Source organism: Lutjanus erythropterus, chromosome 21 (assembly GCF_056507025.1).
Source record: "Lutjanus erythropterus isolate fLutEry1 chromosome 21, fLutEry1.hap2, whole genome shotgun sequence".
NCBI classification, from domain to species: domain Eukaryota; kingdom Metazoa; phylum Chordata; class Actinopteri; order Lutjaniformes; family Lutjanidae; genus Lutjanus; species Lutjanus erythropterus.
This window is the reverse complement of record NC_139337.1, coordinates 31,529,487-31,546,476: the sequence shown is the minus strand read 5'-3', so window position 1 is coordinate 31,546,476 and position 16,990 is coordinate 31,529,487.

Sequence of the window (16,990 nt, the reverse complement as noted above, 5' to 3'; positions counted from 1 at the left end):
GTCATTTGTACTCTCATACTAATTTTAGATTCATTTTTAACTCTAATTAAATCATTGTTTAACTTACATTTGTGTTGCACCAACTAAAAATGAAGAAAGATTAGATTTAATCCTCTTTTTAAACCTCAGTTTAGTTTTACCTTAATGATTATTGGACTTTACTGTCATAAGTGTAGCATTGTCAGTGTGGCAGTAAATGTACAGTTCAAGTTACAGTGTGTCAGTTAATAAAAGCTCTTTAAAGCTTCTCGACACCAAGAAAAGCGTCGTCTGCTGTTTCACAGCTGCTGGAAAAGTGACTTGGTTAGCTGTGAAATAAGCAAGAAAGGCTAACGTTAAGCTAATGCTAAAGCTAGTGTTGTCAGAGGCTTTGTAATCCAGCTCTGATCTGCAGCATCTTTTAAGTAAATCCATGATGATAAATTCAAACCCTGAATGTCTTCTGTGATTTACATATTTTTCCGTTTTGAAAACTGTTGTTGTTGTTGTTAGCATATTATTAGCCGCCCACTGGCATTCTGTCGACCAATCAGAGGCTGTGTTCCTGATGTGTGTGACAGTTCTGATCCTCAGGTGAATTGACAGATCAATGCATTGATCTCAACATGAGATTGACCCTTCAAAATAAAAGCTGCAGTAATACTGGTAAGATTGCAGTAATGCAGTCGTCATCACAGCCCCACTGTGATCCAGTACTGACTGTAAACTGACACCTGAGGAGGTTTAACTTCTATAATAACCGCCTTTTTGAGATGGATTGAGTAAAATGATTCTCTGCTATCGAGGCTTACCAACCTCTTTTATTCTTACCAGACCCCAACAGCATTCAGAGGTATTATTTATTTAAATTTAAATTCAGTACAGCATTGTTGGAGAGGAGGATGTTGAACAAAGTGACCACCTTCTCCATCACAGACTGGACAGACAGCAGAGCTCTTTATCAAACAGACTGATAACAGCTTCACTGTCACAAGAACAGGAACAGGAAATCTTTCCTGCCGCAGGCAATAACACTCTGTAACACCTCAGCTCTGTCTAACAGAGAATTCTTCTTCTCTGTTTGCTCTGCACCTTTATTTCCACGGTCACTACTTCTATTTTATATTTGCTGTAGTGCATCTTTGTATATTACACGCACCACGTCTATCTATCTATCTATCTATCTATGATTTACCAACCAGACCTCTGCTGAATTTAAAATCTGGATTCACTCAATTTAAACCTGTTTTTTCTAAAGTCTAAACTCTAATCTTAGGTTAAATTAATCTTATAAAAATAACTGAACACAGCGTCTTCAAGTCTGTGTTCTGACTTGTTGTGTGTGTCTGTATATTATTAACATTTAACTATTGATTAAAATAAAACATGTAAAAGTCCATTCTTACATTTATGTCATGTGTTTCCTGTTAGCACTTTTTTGCAGTTTTGTTTGACACATTTCTGTTTCAGGCTTTAGTTTCAGTGTTAATATTTGATGCACTCCATGTTTTAGATGTTATGTTGTGAGTGTTTTGTCCTCACAGGCCACCATACAGAGGGCTTCTCTTAAATCAGCAGTGCTGTAAAACTACAGGAGCAAAACAAACAAGTGCAGCAGCTTTTATAGAGGAAGTCTGCAGAGTTTGTTCATTCAGACCAAACCAGATCAGATTCTTAGTGTTCTGAATTTAAAAGTCACTGTGTGTTTCTTCTGTAAAGTCAATAAAAAGATTTTATAGAAAGATTTTATAACCAAACATCAAAGCTTCTCTGTGGCTCTGAGCCTGTTTGAAGTTTTTATTCTATCAAAGAGATTCTCTGTTGGTTTTCTAAGTTTCCTGGAGAAAAAAAGAAACCCTCAGAGATTTCTGTCAGTTCATTATTTTCTGTCTGAATCAGACTTTTTTTTATCCTCCATATTTTGTTTGTCTTGTCTTCTTTCTGTTCTTTCCTTCCTTCTCTTTATTCAGTAAAGTTATCCTGACCGTCTTAACACCCAACACTTTGATAGATCAGTTGATGAGTGATCAAATTTGATATCATTTTATCAGCTCTGTCTCTGCTTATTAAATCTTTTATTTATCTTAATTTTTCTTTAATTTGTTTGATGGGTCTAAGCCCTTTTCACACAGAAATCGCGCAAAACTGCCGCTATGAATCCTCGTCTCGATGTCGCTTCTGTGCTTTTTACGTTGAAACAAACGAACATCGCTGTAATTCTGCGGCAGTGTGTGATTTTAGACATCAGGGTGGATCTGTGACCCACGATCAGATGATCAGAGGCACAAACGTGCAACAGGCTGCATCATCACTTTATAAAACAGGAGGCAGTCGTGTTCATGTCAAAGTTAGCATGTTAGCATCGACATGATGAGCATTTTAGCATGCCGACGTTAGCATTTAGCCCAAAACACCTCGATGTACTGGCTCCTTCACCATGTTCATTATTATAGCTTGTTAGCATGCTAACATTTGCTAATTAGCACTAGACATTTTTGTTGTATTGTGTCTTTTTTTTGTCTTGTTACGTCTTTTTATGTCTTACGTTGTACATCGCTTTTCATGTTGATACGTTGTTTTTCGTCATGTTTTTTTGTCTTACACACTTTACATTGTTTTGCGTCTTGTTACATCTTTTTTTGTCTCATTATGTCTTTTTGTCTAATATGTTTTCCACCTTTTTTCATTTAGTTACGTCCCTTGTTGTCTTGTTACGTCATTTTTCATCTTGTTATGTCTTTTTTGTGTTAGACGTCTTACCTTGTTTTTCATCTTGTTCTCAGAACAAAAACATGTGGGACTTGGGACGTGTCAGTTTCACACACTGTTGACACGTGTTTATTACGAATGTCCTCCACCGTACTTCACCCCTTCAGCTGTAACAAACCGATCACTGGTGGTTGATATCATGACTGCTGCACCAGCGTGGGAACGTCACCCCAGATACCAGACTTAAAAACCATCCGTCCACTTTCTTGTTGTACTTACAGTGTCCATAAGGGGGCGTCGCTTAGCTGACAGACACACGAGTCAGAAGAAGCTGCGTGCACTTGTGACCAACATGCACATTTTTCTGCTGAGGACAGGCTGTATAATCAGCATCATGTGAGTCCCACACTGCTGCTTTAAGACGTGACGTGAAAACTTATCTGCAGAACAACCTGCGCCATCAGATGACCAATAAGAGAAAACACAGATTTCACTTGTAAACCGCAAAAAAAGAAGAATTTTTCAGACACGTCGAGGACTCAGACAGCAGCCTCAGTCTCTGCAGCGCTCACACACACAGCACATTTTATCTGTTAGTTGATTAATTTGTTCTCGGCACAATAATCCATCATGTCTGAGTGGAAAAAGAATAATTGGAATATTTCCCATGAACTCTTTGTGCCTGCCTCACGGCGAAAGTGCTCACCATTTATCATCATTTATCAGCAGATAAGGCCTTGAGCAGGAATAATCCATTTCATTCTTCTGGGTGAAGAATTAAATAATCGCTGCACTTCTCTGAGTCTTTCCTCGGGGAGGAGCAGATTTTCTTCAGACGTTCCCTCAGCGGTGACAAAATGACAATAGGAGAACGTTCCACCGGCTCGAGGGCAGATGTTCTGTTTCACCGAGGACAAAAAAACAGAGGAAATCTCCAGAGAAATTCTGATGTACTGATGAATGTTTCCAATAAAGTTCTAGAGGAAACTCGTTTATTGGGGTCGTACCATCAGATGTTTTAAATCATTATATTCATAATATCAGTGTCTCTTATCAGTCAGAGGTTACTGTTCAACCAGCAATACCAAGAATGGGCAGTAGGTGGCAGTGGTACACTGTATGTGGGTGTAGTTTTATAATTACTGTGAGTACAGAGTGTTTTGTCATGTAACTGAGTCTCCATCAAGAAGAAGAAAAAGCTTCAGTGTGAATTTGGCTTTTAATCTTATATTTCTGTCTGTGGTCATTAAATCCGTCACTGGCAGGACTGGGAAGTACCTGAGTACAAATACATAGTTACTATACTCAAGTAGACTTTACTTGAGTATATAAAGTTATATACTCACGTTTACAATGATATGTTGACAGGACAACAGTCTGTTCTGTCTTTGCACTGACAGCATCACATTTACTCCATCAGAAGTCAGAAGACAATAAAGTCCACAGTCTGTGTCCGTCCAGCCTTGGACACGCTCTCTGTGTCTGCTTCACATTAAATGATGTGATTTCAGGGGGTTTAAGTTCTGAAGAAAACTAATGATCAGGTCCATGTAAGGTCAGAGCAGAAACTTAAATTTCACGCTCGTGCAGCTCCTTCCAAAGAGATCTGACCTGCAGCAGCAGGACTTACACATGAAAGAAATCAATATGTGGAAGAATTCTTCGTCTCTTCATCTCTTTATCCGAACTGAACTCTTCACTGCTTTGCTCCGACTTTAGTGTCCAGTCACTTTGTTTTTTTAAACCCCCTGCAGACCTCAGTCATCGGTCACGGGAGATCACATCCACTCAAAATTAAATCTGTCCATTCGTTTCTCACAGATTTGCGTGAAAGTTTTAACAGAAACAGACAGTCGAGGCCAAAACAAATGAAAACAGAGAACTGGAGAACAGCTGCGTGTCAGCGGCGTTACAGACGGGCCTGGATCCTGACATCGACACTGACGCCAAAAACACGATGAGCTGTTTTTATGTAGCGCTCAATAAAAGTAATTTTCAGCTTCATTTCTTTGTATTTCTCCAGTTTTAAAAGCTCAACTGACTCCATGTTGTGAAGTCAGAGCTTTAAAGGTTCACTGTGTCAGATTTACAGAGAAGTGTAATAGTTTTCATTCGTGTATAATCACCTGAAAATAAGAATTATTGTGTTTTTGTGACTTTAGAATGAGCTGCAGAGGGAGCAGCTCCTCTCAAACACTACTTCTTGATGCAGCCTTTCATTTTCTCGTGAGTTTTGCACCTCTCTAGGTTCCTACGAGCTTGGAAGGGGGCAGCGGTGAGGCGAGGAGTTTGCAATCTGCAAGCTCACCACTAGATGCCACTAAATCCTACACACTGGTCCTTTGCTTTAGGCTTTCCATGAAGAATAAGGGTACAGCCAGCCGCTAGTTTAGCGTGTGGTTAGTTTTTTAACATCATTTTCATCTTGTTACGTCGTATTTTGTTGTATTTATCTCGTTACACTTGTTACATCGTTGTCATCTGGTTACATCGTTTTGTTACATCTTGTTACTTGGTATTTGTCTCGTTTCACCTCTTACATTGATTTCAGGAAGGAGTAAAAAGGGAGTAAATGTAAGAAGTTATTGGAAAAATAAATACTCAAGTACAGTAACAAAGTATTTGTACTCAGTTACTTTTATCATGTTTAAATCACACAGAAGTTCTCTTTATTTAGGGTCTGTAAATTGAAACGACAGTTTTGAGCTCCGTCTGGTTCAGTCACTGGACTGAAGGTCATGTGACCTCAGCGCTGCACGTATGAAACGCATCAGAGATAAGTTTGTCCGGTCTGAGCGCGTGCAGTGTGCGCTGTGTGTCTGCAGGTGGTTTTATCTGATGGGAGACGTCACTCTCCTTCCTGCCTCCATCAGTCTGGAATGTGAAGACGGCTGCCGGCCAATAAGAGCACAGATCACACACACACACACACACACGCACACACACAGAGAGAGAGAGAGAGTCTGTTTTGGGGACGTTCTTTGCCAAACCAAACCTGACTGAACCGTCTCCTGTTACACAGAGTCAATTGTGTTTTTCATGTTGAGACACAAATGAAAAACTAGTCAGGAATGAGGAACTATTGTGGGAAAAGTCTGAAAGTCCATCTGAGATCACGTTCAGTCTTCATGTATTCATTTGTTCATTCTGTGTCTGAAGATAAGAGACTTCGTGTCTCATATTTGTCTTCAATCAGTCTGATATCATAGGAATCATGTCCATATGGATTATGTCTGGTGTTGTCAGATCTTTTTTTTATTTTATTTTAATTTCCAATCTATCACTGTTGCAGGTCTACACTGTAAAAACAAAAACATAGAGAAAACTCAAACTTTGAAGACAACGTACTGCAGTAGATTTTTGAGTTCAGAGCCGAACTCAAACTCAAAGTTTGAAAAAGTTTTACGAACTACTGATCTGTTGTTGAGATAATTAACTTTTCTCCTTTGATAAACTTAAATCTTTGAGTTTTAAAACCTCCAAAGGTTTTTTTTTTAAATCAAGTAAATTCATTGAGGAGAACATGAATGATGGTTAAACTTTTAATATTTCCTATTAAAATCATTTAGTTTTCAGGCACCAAAATAATGACAAATCAGGTTCACTGTGAACAAACTTTTTTGAGTCTCTAAAACTGAAAGATTCTTCTAAAGAAGCAGCAGACGTCGTTTGTTTCAGGGATATTTTCTCTTGTTACAAAGCATGTGTGATGTTATAAATGAGGACAATTAATCAATTGTACAAATCTGTGGGCCGTCTGAGGTTCTGCAGTCTGACAAATGTCCTCCACTTTCCTCATCTGTCAGGTGGATGTAATGGATGTTTCCCAGAGAAGGTGATTAATTAAAAAGCCTGGAGGAAGCTGAACTCTGCTGCTGGAGAAGTGTGATTAATTAAGAAGAGCAGCAGATGAAAGTCGCAGCCGGAGGCTTCTTCTGGATCCTCTGTGATAAAAAAAAAAAAAAAAAACTCTCAGTGTGGATCAGAGCGACCGCTTCTCTCACATTTAAACCTTCACACCAGACAGGAAACGGCATTTCGTTCAACAGGAACTGTACTTCAGCTTCTTGTTTTTCCTCAGGAAGCTGTAATTAACTCACATAATTAGCTAGTAACATATTTGAAATATGTATGACATTACCCCCAACTTACCCCAAAATTTACCCCCAAATTTCTAGATATTTTCCAGCGATCAGATCAGTAAATTTGGGGGTATTTTCAGGATAATTTCAAAGAAGTTTCAGGTATGTTTCTAACTAATTACCAGCCCTTTACTCTGATAAAAACAGAGCTGAAGTCATGCTGCCGACCTCCCGTTGGTCCTTGGGGGGTTCGGCGCTCTGAAATGTGACTCTGCAGGTGTTTCGAGGCATCAGCTCGTGTCACGGAGGTAAACTGGAGCCTGAGGCGACTGTAATGTTACACCAACAGTTAGTTTGACCTCTGACCTGTCAGGGTCGGGAGTCCTGCGGTAATCATCATGTTACGCTTCTCTGGTTCCCAAAGGATGCTGGGAACTTTAAAGAGCCTGCAGACTGTTGTTAGCTGTTTGACAGTAATGAATTTAAAGAGCTGCTTTGATTAGAAATGAGGGGAAAATAAAATTTATTAAAAATAAGTCTTTGTTGATGTATGTTTCTGCTGCTGACTATCGAGGAAATCTGTCTGTACAGCTGCAAACTGCAAACATCTGTACAGCCGTCAGAACAGATCAGCCTGAGGGCTGTGTTTATTCAGTAGTAAGTTTTATTAGCATGAGGACGCCCTGTGGTGTCTGTTAATCATTTGATCCCAGAGGTTCAGCAGAGCAGACCTCCCAGCAGAAACATCTGGATCTGGAGCCGTCATGGATGTTCAGTGAAGAAGAAACAACAAACACAGAGAGAGCTGGTGTGAAATCTGGACCTGGTTTCACATCTGACTTTAAAAACACAGTGATGAAGAATTATTGTATGTACAGAAGAGTTTGGCGATGTCCACCAAATTGGACGCCAGTGGACGATGACGTTGTTTTTGGGGGCTGTCCTGCAGGAGAAAACCGCTGTAGTCATCGCCACGTCCTCCTGTCGCCGTGACGACAACTTCCAACTGTCTCACCCATCACCAGATCAACTCTGAAGTCCCTTCTGGACAAGTGTCCAACATAAAAAGGTCTTCGCCTCAACCCCACATGTCTTTAAATCAGTTGTCTTCAGCCTCTGAAGCTTGAAACGGTTAGCAGGCTAGCTGTACACCCATTTTCTGTTGTTGAACACTGTGACATTTTTTAGGGCGGAGCTTAAGTGGAAGCAAAACATTTCCCTGAACATGTTAGCTAAAACTAGCTAGCAAGTTTTGAGTGTGCCACTCTAAAATCCCATATCAGCCTAAACATGAGAAGGTTTTTCGTGTTTCTTCATCATCTGTGATGTCAAATCTTCAAATTTCAGGGGGTCTGCTGCAGGTGCAAAAAAAAAAGTGGCAGAAAAAGTTTTGTTTCTTCACAGAGGGCTGACTGCGGTCGGCGTGGAGCTGCAACAGCTTCAGATGGATTCCAGTGGTGACCAGTTTACACAGCAGAGAGAATGTTTAAACCAGTGAGCAGCATGATTCAAACCAGTGAGTGAAGTCAGGCAGCTGCTGGTTTGAATCAGCTGCAGAACAATCGATTACTGGTGGAGAGTAATACACACCGCTCTGTGTGTGTGTGTGTGTGTGTGTGCGTGAGTGTGTGTGTGTGTGTGTGTGGCCGTGCTTTTGTTGGGGACCTTTTCCAGCATAAACACCATCCTTTTTGGGACCAGTTGGCCTGGCGTCTCCAGATCAAACCTCTCAGTTCATTCTTGATTTCCAGGGGTCGTTACCAACAGTCACAGACCAAAAAGGCCTCCAGACACAATAGGGCAGACCGACAACCAATCAGAGCAGCAAAACGTGTGGTTTATAGTGATATAATCATTTCAGTGAATCAGGAGCGCCAAGTCTTCATCTCTACTAAATCGACACAGGCTAGACAAAGAAAAGATCTGGTTTTGAACTTTTCCTTTCCTCTGGTTCTCAAAACCGCCATGAAACGACAAGTTTCATTATCGACATTTGATCTAATAACATTCAGAAAGTCTGGAAGAGCCAAATGATTAAATCTTTTTATCCAATTCAAGTCAGCTCAGGGCTAAACCGACCGGCCAAAGTCTGTGTCAAACAACCTCTCTTAACAACAAAAACTCTAATTTGTTTGTTTTCTAGAGAAAATATTCCATCCAGTTCATTTAATACTGACTAAAGGGATAAAAGGATTCCCACGGGATGGGACCCAGTTTCACTGTTGCTCACCGAACTGGACAGAAAAAAAAGTCATAGAGGAATCATATAAACAACAGGTCAGTCTTTTGCGGGCGATGTGATGGGAACCATTCTTCTCTGACTGAGTCACACTCTTTAGTCCAGACATGGTATTAAACCTGACCAATAAAAGGCTGTGATTGGCTCGACCAGATCCAGGATGGCTGCAAATCTATCAGTCATTTTTAAATGAAGGTTCTACACTAGAATAAGCCTTCCACAAGCAAGTAACGGGCTGGAGAAAAAGAAAATGACCTGTAATGGCTCCCTCTCTCAGCCCCATTGGAGATGCAGCCAGCTGACGCATCGAACAAACATCAGCCTGATAAGAAACACCTAAAATGACAGAAATTATCTTTGGGAAACATTTATTTGACGTGTACTTTGATGCTTTAGTTTGTCACATGTCCACCAGGGGGCAATCCAGATGTTCTAGTTTCACCTTTGGGGAACACAGACCTTGTTGTGAACAGTTTCATGTAGGAACCAATTTCCCTCTATTAGAAAGAAAGTAGTTCCAGTAGTTTGTAAAGTAGTTCCAGTAGAAATCGAGGTGGGTAAGTAACACTACAGTCCAGAAAAAAAATATGTTTTTGATTTTGGGGTGAACTGTCCCTTTAACAACCAGCAGGCAGGAAACCTGATCTTCAGGTCACATGTCCGAACGAGGAACTAAAACCTGCGTTCAACATTTGTATTTATCACAGTCAAAGTAACGCAGGTCTGGGTTCTCGTTGGAGCCGCGATCGCTGCAGGTCAGAACACGTGAAACTGTTTACTGAGATCATGAGAACTTCAGAGCAGGGGCCCCTGGGTCGTGTCGAGGGCCCGATAATAACTCCAGGTTACATTAAACCACATACACTTTCTCGTCTTTGATGAGTTCCAGATAGTTCCACCTGAGGCCCACAGTGAAACCAGCAGCAGGATGAGAGAAACCAGATTATTGTTTTCACTCCCTTCTGGCTCTGACAGAAAAATGAAGACAAAAATGATAAAACTCACAGTGATAAGTTTAGTTTTTTACATGTTTGTCAGTTTAGTCATTCAGTTAACTTTACACACGTTTTCTTCACAACACTGCTGGAAGGAACTCTTTAAATATACATGAATATAATTATTGTGGTGCAGGTCACAGATCCAGAAACTCTGTTGAATAATAACAATATTATTTTTTATCATTTGTATTCAATAAAAACAGAAAACATCATTAACCTTGTGGCTCCATCAGAGCGATCAGGATCCATCTGATGAACAGGATAAGAAACAGAAGTGATCGGGGTTATTAACTTCTAATAATCACATAACAGTAATTCACATTTTATTTTGCCAGTTTACTCAAAATTTGGTTAAAAGTCCTGATGCATTTGATTAAGAACACGTCTGCAGCTTCATCCTGAGGAATATTCACACTGTACTTCATTTATTTACACTATATTTTGCAAAATTTACAAACTTTTACTGCATATTTTTACAAAAATATTTATTATTTATTTACAGCATATTGGCTAAATATACATTATGGTGTGTTAATTACAGCGTCGTAGTTTGAAGTACAGAAGCGCTAACAAAGCTGGAATATTTTACGTGTTTTGAGAAAAGTCTGGTTGAGTGTATCTGAGGTGAATAACACCGGCGTGATCTCTGTTTACACACTACTTATTTATTTATTTATTTATAGTTTATGTATTATTACAAGTACATTCACAGTGCTACGTGATTACAGATTATTCTGTCTGTTTACACACACACACATGTATTTTGTAGTATATTTACTTCTATACAACTTTTCTGTGCTCACATGTTGGTGTGTTTCTGACACGATCAGTTTCCATCTGGCTGCAGTTGTTTCTGCTTCTCTGATCACAGAGCGTCTGACTTCAAAGACGTCCTGCAGCCTGGAGGAGACACCGACATGTAGGACATAAGGACAGCTGTGTGTGTGTGTGTGTGTGTGTGTGTGTGTGTGTGTGTGTGTGTGTGTGAGAGAGAGAGAGAGAGAGAGAGAGAGAGAGATCCTTTAGACTGACTGAATCTGAGAACTAGTTTTTTGTGCAGCCCATCCACTATTGATCAGAGTGTTGATTTTTGTGACTCAGCTGGTTCACTGACTGATCACAGAGCCTGTGGTTCTAACTGCGGTCTGTGTATTAATGTGTGTGTCACTGATGTGCTCTAATACTCAAATAACTCTACACTCCTGTCTAAATCTAACCAAACTGCAGCTGTTAAATCACAGAGTTAAAGATCACCATGATGATGAAGGTCACCTGACTATTGTTACTCTGTACAAAACATATAAAATGCACCGGATAAATAAAACAACATTAAATGGTGAGTGAAAAGCTTAAAATGCGAACATGAGATCATGTTGGGAGAACAAGGCATTTATCTGTTAGATTAAAAAAAAAAAAAGACTTTTTTCCTTCAGGTTTTTTTTTTTAGCTGACATGACAAAGACAGCAGCACAAAAACAGTGTTATGACAATAATTATGCAGTGAAAGTTTATACAGCTTTTTGAATCCTAGTTGAACATCCATACAAAAACATCATTTGTTTTTCTGTTATTTTAGATTTTAATGTGGACGGGGATTAACTTCACATCTATTTCACCTTTATTCATCCAGGATGTCCCATTGAGAAAATCTACACATAAAAAATTTAACATCTGGCAAACTTTGTCCATCAGCTGAGTGTTACGTGCCACAGTGTCTGTGTGGTTCTGTGTTCTCCTGTGTCCAGGTTCTGCTCCTCCCCCCTTGCAGGTTGCAGTGATTGGCATCAGGTGCAGCTGCTCTGCAATCAGGACCTGGTGCTTAAAAACCTGCAGAGTGCAGCCAGTCAGGGCCAGAGGGGACAGGAGTCTGCGATTCAACAGATTAGGACCTTTGTTTACAATTTTGTCTCAGTTTCCCTTCATTCCTTTTTCTCCTGGTTAAATGTATTTATTGTTACACTCCTCATCCCTGAGCCCAACTTGGGGTCGTAACAAAGCATAAAGTTGAGCACAAAGTTTCATGCATGTAAAATCAGAGTCTTCGTCCCCTCATACTGCTGGAGTCCTGCACGCTGCGTCCTGCGTCCTCGCAGTGCGATCCAGTCCAGGATGTTGCTGTTTACTGCAAGTTTCCTTTAAAAAACGGAGAAAGAAACCGAACCATATCACTGGGGAACGAACATTAAACCTGTAGAAAAAGGCGTGCATAAAAACTTTATTAATATTTGTGGGAGTTGATGGTTTGAGATGGTGCGTGCAGGGAACAGCTGAGTTATAACCTCCCTGACTTTAATGTTTCAGTGCTCGGCCTCTCTCCCTCCTCTTCATCACAGCTCACACAGTTTATTGCTCCCAGTTCAGACTTAACACAGTGTGAAATGAGTTTCTAAAGAACAGAACCAACGTGCCGTTTGATCACCTTTTATCTCGTGTTCTTTAATTGAAGTGGAGCAGGGCGGCAGAGCTCAAACTGTGAGCGAACCTGATCAATTACTCACAAAGTCTGGCTTTAACGCTGCAGCTTCGCAAGAACTCTGAGAAAGTTGCACAAAGGTTTGGTGACAGATTTCAGTGGAAGAAAATTCTACCAAAAAACAAACAAAACCACACTGTTCTGTGCAGTGACACCGACACCATTTCTGTTGAATTATCAAATTATTTAAGACCATTTTATCTTAAAATCTGGACACATAAACCAAACGTATCTGCATGGAGAGACACGACCGTGAGAAAGTGTGTTTTGCTGCCATTTAAGTGAACTGAAGATCTGAACAGAGCGGGAGACACACACACACACACACACATTTACACCCCAGCGGACAATTAACATTTTGGCAGCAGTTAGTTTTGATAATGAGCAGCCGAGCGAGTGACTGTACTTCATTTGTGTTAAGTTAATGAATCAGTGAAGCTTCAGTGTCCTCAGAGGTGAAGACGTCAGAGGACAGATGGAAGAAAATAACAAGAGACCACAGTGTAGGACAGACAGGCAGTGATGGAGGACAAGTATTCAGATCCTTTACGACAGTTAGGCTGTCTTATTAAAAATAAGCGATTAAATTCAAACTTCTCTTAGACCTCAGTTTAGTTTTAACACTAAACCAGGATTAAATTTAATTCTAATCAAAACTTCAAACTGAAGGTTAAACTGTGATTTGGTATTAACTTTAAACTTTCACTTGAGGAGGTTTAACTTTTAAAGTTTGAGATGGATTGAGCAAAATAATTCTCTGCTGAGCCATTGTGAGTAAGCTAACTAGGCTAATAAACTTTTTAGCTAGCTACAAAACAATATAGTATTTTTTCTTTTTGTTTAGCTAGCTAGCAAATAACATCACTTTTTTTTGTTTCACTACAAAACACTTTGCCATCTGACTCATATAACATGGCTGTGGATGAAGAGACGAGATCCCAGCTGGGCTCCTGAGTGACCATCTAGAACCAAAACCCGATCAACCTGTTGGTTTGTCTGTCTTGTGATAAAAGATCAAAACCCCTGATGAAGTCGAGTTCCACAGCTGATGATGTGTCGGACAGTGTTCACCTCCAGGAATAGAAGCATAACACCTGGTCCTATTAGAGAATCTGAAATTTGGCTGCGATGATGTTAGCCAGCAAGCAATTTAAGGTTAGCCAGCTAGCTGTAACTTAGCTATGCTGCATGGAGCTGGTGTTTGTTGCTTGGTAACATTAGCTGATAAAAATAATTTGCAAATGGTTAGCTAGCTATATTCTGTCTGGATAAATTAGCTGACTTTATTAACTCAAGACAGTATTTTGCTACACTAGCTAGCAAACAGTTACATCTAATGTTAGCTAGCCAGCTAACACCACAATATGACAATATATTTTACATGCTGATGTCAGCTTTGACTTCAGGCTTTGTGTTGGGTTTGCGGCGGGTGTCGGTTGTTTGTCGATGTCAGTGGACTTTGTTTCTAACATTAGCGAGTGTTACGCACCGTTAGAGCTGTAAAGGAACTGAAGCATCCTTTGGATTTTCCTGGATAATTCGTTAGGAAGACACACAGATTAATGCATGTTATTTGCTCCACATTCTTGCATATTGCACCTTTAAGGGAAAAGCAGAAAACCCTCATGGAACCATGAAATATCTGGAATCTTCTGTCAATCAAATAACTGATTCATCAACTAATCGTTTTAGCTGTACTTGTTTAAACTGTTGGGTAATTTCACTTGTAACAAACCTCCATATTTTATAAGATATCTGCGTGTACTTTGTAAAGTAATTGTCACTAAAGTTATCAAATAACTGAAGTGACGTAAAAAGTAAAAAGTTCAATATTTTCCTCTGAAATATGGCGGAGCAGCATGAAAAGGGAAATGAAAAGTTCATTTTTACACTGTAAAATGTCGTGTTCAGGACACTTCTGAGTCATAATTCTTTAAAAACTAAATTAAAATATCTTTATTATGTGTTCAGTTAAAAAATTAATATAGGCTGGATGTGTATTGGCCTCACAAATCTAGTATCAGGCTCAGTGCACTCTGCAGCGTGTGATGAGTGTCATTTACTGCTTTTTATTTCTTCATCTCCCTGCTGTCGTTAACCTCTAAACTAACAATATTCACTGTTTCCAGTGAATCACTGCAGATTTGGGTCAGTTTACCCAAAAGGCAAAGCCTCTCATGGTGTGATTTTAATGTTTGTTTAAGAGAAGGCGTGGCTCTCTCAGGGTTAATAAAGATCAGTTTGACTTGGCTCCTCTCCTCCAGATCCTGCTGGAAATATTAGATATCAGGAAATGAGACGCAGATTTCAAAAGTTACAGCACTGATTTCCAATCCAGGAAAACGTCCGTGTTCGTTTCAGGCCAAACTGGCTTCAGTTTAGTTCAACGAAATCAATCATATCTGAGTTTCAGGGTGTAAAATGAGTGAATGTCTACAGAAAAAGACAAAAATAAAGTTAAATATCACTGATCACAACTCAGATACTGTTTCCATCAACACATTTTTGTTCACAGAATCATTAAAAATTTCTTTAAAAAGCCTTTAAGCTCCCTTGAGATTGAAGAAACCCTGAGGGTTCGAATTAAAGTGGCAGCTTTATGAGCTCATTTAATCACAGGACGAACAAACAACTGAACGGCTACCAACACAAGCAGATATTTCATCAGCAGGGTGAGACTTCTCAGCATGAGACATGTCTTTGATTGATCCAATTTTCTGGCTGAAAGAGGCCATTCATTAAGAGACATCAAACAAGCATCATAAATCTTTATTGATCTCGTCTCAAAAGAAAAAAGCTGCGATCTAATGACCTTCTTTTGGCAAACATGAAGAATTCCAGCAGCAGCAGCGACTGAACTTGTCTCCTCCTGCTTGACGTGCTGCGAGTTCGGACTGGAAACAAATCTCACAGCCTGACACACAAACGCTCACCGTTTACAGTCCGTTTATTTTGTACCGTAATGCAACTAAATCTGAACCTGTTAGCCCTGAACGACACTTTAACCAGCTCTGTGTTTGAGGGGATCTCAAACAGCTGATGATCTGTGACGCCGTTTCGACAGCACCGTTCTTGTGAAAGTGCTCTGAGGTGTCTGCACTGTAAAAAATGTCCAACACAAACACATCATTTAATGTTCTGCTCTGTGTCGTATTAACGTTGTGTTTAGGTGACGTTGACAGATTTATTTCGGACCACTGTGTGGCCAAATAAAATTCTCTCAATTCAAAATTCTCTCTTCATATCTGCACATGGATGATGAAAACAGCAGGTACAAGAGGCAAAGGAGAAGTCCAAAAAACACTGGGACACACTGGGACACACTGGGACACACTGGGACAAGTGCTGGAACATCTGACAATTAGACAAAAACCAACTGAAAGGAGGGAAACACACCAACTGAATACACGGGGAAATAATTAACTTATGAAACAGGGGTGAAAGAACACAGGCCTGAAAAAGGACAAAGACAGGAAGTAACATCAATCAAGATACATTAGGAAGGTTCTTTCAAAATAAAGAAGTACTTTCCCTAAAACTACTAAATATTGTTTTATGCAACAATCTACCACATTGCCAATTACATGGACCAACAAAAATAAAAAAATATCATCTGAAAATTTTGTTCGCCGTGTTTTTGCATATATGACGCCAACAGACTTCGTGGACCATCTCTCTGAGCTGTTGCTCTGACTTGAGGGGGCGTCCATGTGAATTTTTCCAGTCAGGAACTCATTTTTCTAATTATTTTGTCACCACATGAGTGCAGGATTCGTCTCAACAGAGATTATACGTGAGGCTGCGCAGCATCTGTGTGACCCAGCAGGTTTACTGAACAACAGATTGACTGTCACCGTAAAACGTTTCGTAAAGTACAAACAGCTGTGTGTTGTTTTGGTGTCTGATAAGCCATCGAACTTGAGCAACTCTGCATGTTGGCAGCAGAAACGCAGCATGAGGTCAGTGTTGAACCTCTGATAGCCAGAACTCTGATCAAAAGGTTTCTCAGGAAAACGTCTGCGGCGTTTTTATATCACAAGAACCGATGTAAAGAAACACGGAACCTGCAGACGCTGTGTTGGTGGCAGATGTGATGTTCTTCTCTGCTTTTTTTGCAGTGCATGTAGCTATGGAAACGAAAACAGTGGAAAGATGCCAGGCCGGGCTCGACACCGTGCCAACAGAGCTGTGCAAGATTTCCATGTGAATCATTGCTATAAAACTGACGTGGTGACACCCGTTAGACTGTTGATCTGTCTCACTTTCTTTCTAAAGTGTCCAGGAAACTGTCTAAAAGCTCAGCAGGGACACATAAGAACCTCGTGCACATTTCTGCACCAGTATTAAGAGGCCTCAGCAGACGGAGTAACACGAAATACAGCTTGAATCTTCCACATTTAGCCTTTTTTTTATGAAATTTATGCCAAAAAATCTGTAGGTTTGGAAGATATCCACTTGGTTTGTCAAACTCAGACTACTGAAGGAATGTAGAGTTTATTCTCTGTCACTT